Here is a 9676-nt window from a genome sequence, read left to right on the forward strand (position 1 = left end):
GATGAGGAAATGGAGGCTCAGAAGGTTGAGACACTGGCGCTTGATTGCTCAGCTACTGAGTGGCAGAGTGAGTATTCAAACTCAGGTCTGGCAGATGCTAGGGATCGGAGGACAATGGCCTTGGCCATGCCTTCTAGCTCTGACAGCCTGGGGATCTAAGATGCCCCAACTCAGCAATGCACAGGCCAGCCTTGAGGTTTGACACTGGAATTAACTTATGAAGGTACAAACTAATAATCGACTGATTGTAGCCAACCCCTAAGTGTCTCTGCAGCTGCTTGTAGACTCCTGATCTTGGTGATGGCTATACTCTAAAGCTCAGACTCATGGAGTAAATTTCAGACCTTGATTTCTAAGGTCCACTATTGCAGGTTAATAATTCAGATAGTAGTCTTACATTACTAAATCTTTAACACCTGAGAATATTACATATGGCTAATATTTTTAATTCATTTAATTGTACATTTTTAAGCACCTGCTGGAGCTATAGTAGTGAACAGGGAAGAAAAAATCCTCTTGGAGTATGCATTTTAACAGTGGGGATAATGAATCCAGAGCACCTTAAACCCTTCCATTAAATTCAATAAGCATTTAGAAAGTAATTTTTCTACAGGCTCTGTGCTTGGCACTGCACAAAGAGAAAAAAAGATACTATCTGCTCTTTGCCAAGTGTACCTGGGTAATCCAAGTGTTAACAAATAAATCTACTTCTGTTTGGTAATTTTTCTTGCTACAGTAAGCTTAAAGTTACATTCGACCGAGTAAGCTTCCAATTAAAGAGAGGCGCACAATCCCACATGCATCTGCCAAAAGAAGTGCCCATTTCTCTGCTTTTACCCATTACTAGTTTCCCAACTGCAAGGTCTGTGTGTTTCTTGTAACCTTACTGGTAAACTGCCTACTAGTCAACTTTGCGCTTGAAGGTGCTCACTTCTACGGTAAGACGGTTAGATACTGCTGTGGTAGAACCACATCGTATTTATTCCAGCTCACTGGAACTGGTTGAAGCTGCTTTAGATTTGTGCTAGGCCCTGGAGCAGCCAAAGTCGTCTTTCCTGAGGACACAAGCCGCAGAGTGCATGCATATTAACTAGGGGCAAAATGGGAGTGGCAATAGGCGTGGACTGGGCAGTAGCCAGGGCCGTTTTGGGACTCACTTCGTTTCAGGTCCCCAGAAGGGCACTCAGTCCTCTGATGATGTGAAAGGGCCATGCTTAGAGAGCGGAACGAACTTCTCCTACTTCCAGTTCTACGCCCCCAAAGCAGCTGTCTCCAGGTGGTCCCTGAATCTAACCAATCGGAAAGGGAGTTACATTTAACGCGGCTCTGGCATCCAATCCTAGGACATGTCTCAGATTCCACCGCCCTCCGGGTCGCCGCCGGCTTGAAGCCAGTTCCGCCGTCGCTCGCGGCCCAGCGCCGCGCAGCTCCGCACACTCCGGACCACCCCCAGCAGAGCACATCTCTAGGAGGCTGGGGCTGTTAATCGCGGCCGGGACGCTCGCTACTGCGCAGGCGCCTCAGGAGGATCTGCGCCTCGCCCCTGTCCCTTCATGTCTCCCTGGTCCCTAGTATCCACCAGCGCCGGGTTCCGCGAGCGCCGCTTTCCGCTCGCTGGATAGAAGCGCCGTCGGCGTCGGCAGTGGGTGAGTGTGAGCCTCGCGCGCACAGCGTTCTGTAGGGAAATGCCACCCCCATCTGAGTCCATCAGGGGCTTTGAAAGTAGAGGTGGTGAGAAACACCCTTCTCCTCCACCCCCAACACATCCTGGGGCACTGGCAGGGACGTCTGCGAAGGGAGCCAGAGCGGCCGGGAGACAGCTGGCGGAGGGGAAGGAGGGGGGCGGCGTGGGAAGCGGAAAGACAGTTTAGCAGGTGGGTTTGGGTTGGGGAAGGCCGTGGTGTGAAGGATGAAGAGGGAAGTTGGCTGAACAGCAGTGGAGCGGAGAAGATGGGCGAGAGTGAAATGAGGGGAGACAGGCCGGAAAAGCTGGCGTTTGATTTTAAAGAAACGCTGTCGAACGCATCTGACATGCATCTGTCTGAATATTAGATTAGAGTTTATGGTAATTATATAATCCAATTTAAAAAAAGGAATTTCCTGAGTAACCAAAGGGTAAAGATCACATATAAGTACTTTTTATAGGCTGGACACTGTGTTAAGCACTTTAAAAACACTTTTTTTTTTTTTCTGAGTATAACAACCCTATGAGATAATAGCATTCCATTATACAGATGAAGAAAGTCAGGCTCAGAGAAATAATGTATCCAGGATTGGACAGCTAGTTACAGGCGGATTCAGGTTTATGTCAGGTTTGACTCCAGAAGGATTTTGCTTAACCACCAGAATATTTGGGGGACTTAATTAAGCCCAAAAACTTGCCAAGTGCTATAGGAAGTCACCTACCTGCTTGTTTTAATATTATGATTTTCTTTTCTTTCTGTCTTTTTCCCAAAGGTTGTTCCAGGCAATTTAAGGAAATTTACTTAATATAAATAAAGTATCTTCTCCTTGCTTTTAAGTTAGCTACAAAATATTTGGGAGAAATTTTTATGAAAACACAAGGAGTCTGTGGGGATGTTATTTTACTGTGAGAGTAACATGGCTAGCTGTTTTGAAGATGCTTGCTAGACAATTTTATGTGCTTTGGAAAATTGGAGGATAATTCAGAATCTTACACTATGAAAGTCTCAAAGAGTAGTTATATTTTTTCTTAGAACATTAAGAAAATAACTAATAGTCTAAAGGAAACCACCTAAGTTATCTATGTGCATGGACAATAATGTTTTAAAGCTGTATTAAGAGTTTCATTATAAATAGTATTTGTGAAGCGCTTAGAATAAAGGTTTTGTATTATGGAGCAGATGGCATTCTAATGGTGACAGATATCTTTCACCATATTCCTAAACCTGTTACATTTTCCCAACTTCACACGGGAATGCCAGTAAGAATTGCCTGACATGCATTCTATCTAGGTAAGAAAGTTATCCCAGGCCAAGTAGAGTGCGTTTTGTCTGCTGAATTGAAGAAGACTACCTACTACTTCCGGTTGCTGTTAGGATACTTGGATGGAAGCTAGATGAGTCCGCTTCCCCCGCTCACCATTCAAAATTTATTTGGTTTGAAAAATTACAGAATGTTTCCAAATTGTTTTCTAATATAACAATTAGTGATTGTCATTCCTTGAAAACTACTTGAGACCTTCTCACTGGTGTTCTGTTTATAGTTTAACACTGTCAGAATGGAACAGAATGAGGTAGACACAGAGATGCAAGCACCGCTAATGAAAGATGTTCTGGCAGGAAAAGTTCTGTTAGTAGTTTGGAGATTATTACTAGGCTTGTTAACTTGCTGTTACTAGACATAAACTTGTTGAAGACAAAATTAATAAGAGCACAGTAAAGCTACTAATTGCTTTCTGAGCTTGGGCAAGCACTCAACTAAAGCTTCATCATATGTAAAAAGAAGGGATTAGATTAAATTATTTCTAGTTATTTTGTAATTCCACAATAATATTCTGCCTGTCATAGTACAGATTTTTTTTTTTTGTAGCTTATTAACTTTGTAACTAGAATAGGTAAAAGGAAACTAAATTTGCAGGTTTTTATAACACTTTATGCATCCCCATTTTACACACAAAGAGACCGAATCTGGGAGAAGTTAGATCTGCCTAAAATCGCCCATCTAAGTGTGAGCTCAAATTCTAGGATCCTTGTGGTTTCAGAGCCTACAATCTTTCCACTTTGTCTGCTTCTAATCTGGGGCCAAGGATGAGGCACTTTGATCCTAGCAGTGTGTTAAGGGATTACTGACCCCAGAGTAAACACATATGTACCTTTGATGCAGGACAGGGCATATTCTCCTGAGTTGGGGAAGCCCTGCATGGATAGACTTCATAGCTGAGTGCAAGAAAGAATTCAAACACATGCCAGAGTTAGAGTCAAAAAAGAAAGTTTATTAGAGAAGGGGTAATGCTCCACAGAGAAAGCAAAGACAAAAAGCCAAGGCAAGAAAAAAAGCCCCAAGTGTCAAGGAATCCAGTTTATATATCATTTTTAGTTTCGGTGAATTACAGTTTAAAAACTTTGTCCGTTTTCCTTTGATAATATGGATAAGCATGTGTAGCCTGAAAAGGCCTGCTAGCAATATCCAGCATTTTAGCCATAGGGAATGCATGATTTTATTTTGTGTAGGGCGTGACTTAAAGACTGGTGTTTTCCTGTTTTCCTTTCTTGGTGTGAGGAAATGGTTCATTAACAATCCCAGCAGAAATCTTTCTTTGTTCTGCAGGTTTCCTTATGATCTGGCTGTAGAGCTGATCAGCATATTGCAGTCTCTGAATATAGCTTGATTTAACATTTAAAATGTTCTCTTGCCTCCTCCCTACATTACTTTGATCATCCTTTTCACTCAAGATTTGGGAAAGAAAGATTTTGATATGTATATATATTTGGGAGAGAGAGGGGATAGACACAGCCTTTTGGCTTTTGTTTTGCATGTGGGAAGCAGTGTAAAATATTTTCATATTAAAACACCCAAGTCTGTATTATGAAGTATAAATTTTACATAATTTTTGAGATAAAATGAGACTTCAGAGATGTTTCCTGTTTTGCGGCAGGGCATTTCAGATGCTTTTAAGGTTACAATTTAATTTCTCTCTACCATATATATATTTTTTATTGCAATACAATTCACATGCTATCTAATTAACTCATTTAAAGGGTAAAATATTACAGAATTGTGTAACATCACCATAAACAATATGAGAACATTTTTATCACCCCAGAAAGAAACCTGATAACCATTGGCATTTACTCTTCTTTTCTCCCCATACCTTTTGCTCCAGGCAGTTATTAATGTACTTTCCATTTTTATAGATTTGCCTATTCTAGGATGTTATCTAAACAGAATGATACCATAAGTGAGCTTTTGTGACTGCCTTCTTTCACTTAGCATAATGTTTCAAGGTTTATTCAATTGAAACGTATATTAATACTTCATTCCTTTTTATTACCAAATAATATTCCATTGTGTGATATATAACATTTTATTTATCTATTTATCCCTTGATGGACGCTTGAATTGTTTCTGTTTCTTGGCTCTTAGGAATAATGCTGCTGTGAATATTTATGTAAAAGTTTTAGTGTGGACATATGTTTAATTTCTCTTGGCCATATACTTCATAGTAGAATTGCTGATTCATGTGGTAACTCTATTTTGAAGAACTGCCAAAATGTAAAGTGTTTTCTAAGTGGTAACACCATTTTACATTCTTACCAACAGTGTATAAAAATTCAAATTTCTCCATATTCTTGCCAACACTTGTTATTATTTGTCTTTTTGATTACTATATCCATCCTAGCGGGTGTGAAATGATGTCTCATTGTGGTTTTGATTTGCATTTTCCTGATGACTAATGACATTGAACATCTTTTCATAGACTTATTTGCCATATATAATATATAAATATATATACACATATACACACACATACACACACATATATTTACACACACTTATGTATATCTTTGGAGAAGTGTGTTTTTCTGGTTCTTTGGACATTTTAAATTGGATTATATGACTTCATTATTGAGTTGTTACAGTTTTTTTATATATTCTGGATGCAAATCTTAAGTATATGATTTGTAAATATTTTCTCTCATTCATTAGGTTGTCTTTTCCCTTTCATCATGATATCCTTTGAAACACAAAACTTTAATTTCAATGAAGTCAAATTTATCTGTCTATGTATCTATCTATGTATCTATCTATCTATCTCTCTCTTGTACTTTTGGTGCTGTATCTAAGAAGACTTAACCTAACCCAAGGTCATAAAGGTTTACTCCTGTATTTTCTTCTAAGAGAGTGTGTGTGTATATGTGTGTGTGTGTGTGTGTGTGTGTGTGTGTGTGTGTGTGTGTGTATACATAATTTTAGCTCTTAATTTTGGTTGTCAACCAAGTGTACATGAATCAAGAGGCTTTGGCTAGAAATAAATGATAAAGATTTATACAACTAGGCCAATACCCAGAGTGTTCCAAAAAAGAACTTTTTTTCTTTGTCTTTCAGAGTGTAATCAGAGGGCTATGGGAAGTTTGATGTATACTGATGCTGGACTGGCAAGTTCAAAAGTTTACATTTCCAGGCTAGTTAAAACAAGAATAGAATCATTTCCTCATACCTAAACCTACTAGATTTTAGTAATTTAGCAGCATGACTGTAGTGACTCCGTGTTATTTTTTCATCCTATTCTTCATGATCTGTGATCTATTTTGAGTTAATTTTTGTGTGTGATATGAGATGAGGAGTCTAAATTCTTTTTTTTTTCTTTTTTTCTTTTTTTGGTATATGCCTATCTAGTTGTTCAGCACCATTTGTTGAATTGTCTTGGTACCCCTCTGCTCTTAGAGGTAACTCAATTGGAAAAGTTTTAGACCTACTAAGATATTTCACTTGTAGTAATTCCTTGAAGGGCTTGATTTTTTAAATAATACTTCATGGTGTATGGATCTCAAGCACAGCATCACAAGGAAGTTTTGGTGTTGTTAAACAACGTTTATTCAAGTTTGTCTTTCCTCTTCCAAGGTGACAGGCTGATTTATTAATTTGATTATTTGTGCTCCTATTTTGAGTACTATGTATTTGAAAAGTATAAAGTTCTTATCCTCTGATAAATGGCACATACATGAATTTTTATGTTATGAACTTATTTATCTTAGATATTTATGGAATGATTTTTTTTAATGACCTAAAAGAATAGGCAAGACTTCATGTGTAGGAAGTAACTTTAGGGTGTTTTAGGAACACAGACTGTTATTGAGGATAAATGATTATTGTCTTTTACATGTCTTTATAGTAATACATTTTAGACAGATTGTGACAGTGAACTATGGTAAATGGAAATTAAATTTGGCAATTATTTCTGTAACTTTCATAGTAATTTGCATGTGAGTTGGGCTTGGACATAGAGGGGCTTGAATGCTGAGGTATTTGGACTTTTTGTATAGGTAGGGGGAATCTGAACATTTTTTTTTAGGGGAGTGTCATGAACAGAGCTATGTCTAGGAAGATTAAGTTGGGAGCAGATGTTGAGTATTAAAGAGAAAGGTGATAAAGGTAGGAAGATTAGTTAAGGGACAGACGTAAGTACTCCAGACAGGAAGCATTGAGTACTTTAAGTATGGCAGCAGTGGAGATGAAAAAGAATCGATAACTCTACAGTTCTTAAAAACACTTGTTAAAAATGTGGGTTCCTGGCCTCTACTCTAGACTGACTGAACCACAGTTTCCTAGATCTAGACAGCTACACTTTTAACAAGCTTCCCTCAGTGATTCTTATGTCTGCTATGCTGTAGTAGAAAATAGAATTGACGAGGCTAGCAACTAATGGTGTACTCAGGACATCTCTGTGTGACTGAGAGTACGGTGAAGCTGTTTTAAAGGATTAGGGAACTAGGGAAAGGGGGAACATTTGGAGGATGCATTCCATTTGACATGTATCAGATTGACTTACTAGCAGAATAATTTGTGCAGTAGGATTGGTTTGGAATATAGAATAATTACTCAGGACAAGAGCCAGGATAGTAAATAAAGAACTTTAAAAAAGTGTATTTATGGGTATCTTTAAGATACTGTGCCACTTATTTTCTGTTTTAGTCTACTCTGTTACCGGAAACAAATATTTTGGTCCGGGGAAGTAGCTATACTCAGAAAGAAACCCGGGGATCTTCTCAATCCAGGCTTTCATGGAGACTTGTGTGCCCTCTATACGAGTTCTAAGATCGCTGGAACCTAGGAAGAGCAGCCTGCATGATATTATTGTCTGACTGAACCCAGTTGTGACTGTCCAAGGTGGGAGACGTGTTGTGCATAAATCCTAGGTCAAGGGGCACCACACTGAATGAAAAGATTACTGCTGTCTAGATTCTTGATAGATGAAAACGCTGAGATGTGACTGGGGCTTTGTCTTTGGAAATATGTCTCGTACTAATTAGAGTTGTTACTCTTCTTCGGAGAGGTGGTTTTTGTTATTCTATGCTGGTTTTGGTTTTTTGAAGGGCACTAGCTACAGATAATTTATGCACCACACTCAGAAGGCAGCCCATATCAGGTTACAATGCTAGAGATTTTCCAGACTCAGAGATCCTCACAAACAAGATTCTGTGCCTTTGGTCTTCCAAATCTTCAGTCTCTGGTTTTCAGAGGGTCATAGCTTCGATCAGTAAGAATTTGAATGACTACACATATACAGATCATCTAGGTAGTAATGTTTGAAAGAAAAGTCTCTGCCTTCAGGTAATTGCAGTCTAATTGGAGAGAGAAGAACCCAATAAATGATTTGTGAACTTAGTCACCACATGATTTAACTCCCAGCTGCTTATGCCTGTGACCTGTAGGTGCATATTCCCACGGCTATACCTTGAGTCTTCTTACTCTGAAATAATGAATTCATTCACCTCACTCTGACCACAAACCTGTGTTCTTGCAACTTTTTGCTGAAAGTTACTTTTAAAACACCATTTCTTTAACTTTATCAGAACCTCTAGTCTAAAAACTTCTCTACTTCTTGCATCTCTATTCGATTCAGTTTAAATGCTGCAATTCAGATGTCAGCCTGATAGTGTCTTCAGTTTCTTTCATCATATTTCAGTTTCTGGAAGAATCTCAAACCCAGGTTGGATCAGCTGCCTATTTGTACATGTCTGTGCTAGGGCTACTGAATCGCTGGAGAAAACCAATCAACAATGTCACTTCAAAAATTCATGGCACCCACTGTCAACATTGACCACCAATCCTGCTATTTCCTTGTACTTTCTCCCATTCTCCACATTGGCCATTTCTCTGTGTTCCTCAAACCTCTGTCTGACCCTTTTACTACCCTACTCCCTCTCGATAATTGACCTTACCTCTTGCAACTCAGAGAATGCAGTTTCCTTCACTTCCAGCCCTCAATTGTTAGCTCATTCCTTTGCTCCTTCTCTCTTGTTATGATAGAAGAGGTATCCTGCCCATTTACAGTGAAGCTTTCTTCCAAAATCACATATCCTATTTCCTTAGGGACTGGAGGCAGGGAGATTTATTGGGGGAAAGCTATTTTTGTAACTTGTGGATTGTTAAAAAAAAGAATGAACAATCAGGGAGACCTCGGAGCCTGGGATATTAGATAGAATAGTTACATCTTTGACAGTAAAAGGGATGTTTAAGAAGGACGTGGTGATGAAATGCATTTCAACAGTTATTGGATTTCTTCAGAAATTTCTGTGGCATCCCAGTCTCTGTAGGTTTTGTCTGTCAGCCTCATGTGAATGTTGAGATAAGTACAAATTGAGGTAGGACCTTTATCTCAAATAATATTTATTTTTTACTCTCCTTCGTATGTCAGTATTTTCCAACAAGAGCTGGTGATGGGCCAACATGTTAGAATTCACACCATCTATTTCTGTGGTAGCAGTCATTAAACTAGAAAAATAATCTCCCTCTCTGGAGCCTCTAAAAGCTTGGCATTATTTCTGTTTTGTACAGACGGATAATTTTTGTTTTTTTATTTGTTCTTATGAAGCTTTTAGAATAATTTTTGCTGCTGCATATGAGCAAGCAGCCAAACACTAGTATTTATGTGATGTTTAAGAATGGCCCATATCCCATTCAGAACATGAAGGATGGGGCAGAAGAAATA

At 38.8% G+C, this 9676-nt stretch overlaps 1 protein-coding gene across 1 annotated transcript in view; it reads left to right on the top strand.

The window, feature by feature from the left end:
• Positions 1-1225: 1225 nt before the first annotated feature.
• ENPP4 (ectonucleotide pyrophosphatase/phosphodiesterase 4) overlaps positions 1226-9676 on the top strand; it is a 15707-nt gene continuing 7256 nt past the window's right edge. Inside the window, exon 1 of the mRNA XM_011354768.2 lies at positions 1226-1646. The gene's annotated coding sequence lies outside the window, so the exon portion shown is untranslated. The remainder of the gene's footprint in view (positions 1647-9676) is intronic.

This window comes from Pteropus vampyrus, unplaced genomic scaffold (genome assembly GCF_000151845.1).
Source record: "Pteropus vampyrus isolate Shadow unplaced genomic scaffold, Pvam_2.0 Scaffold18, whole genome shotgun sequence".
Lineage (NCBI taxonomy): Eukaryota > Metazoa > Chordata > Mammalia > Chiroptera > Pteropodidae > Pteropus > Pteropus vampyrus.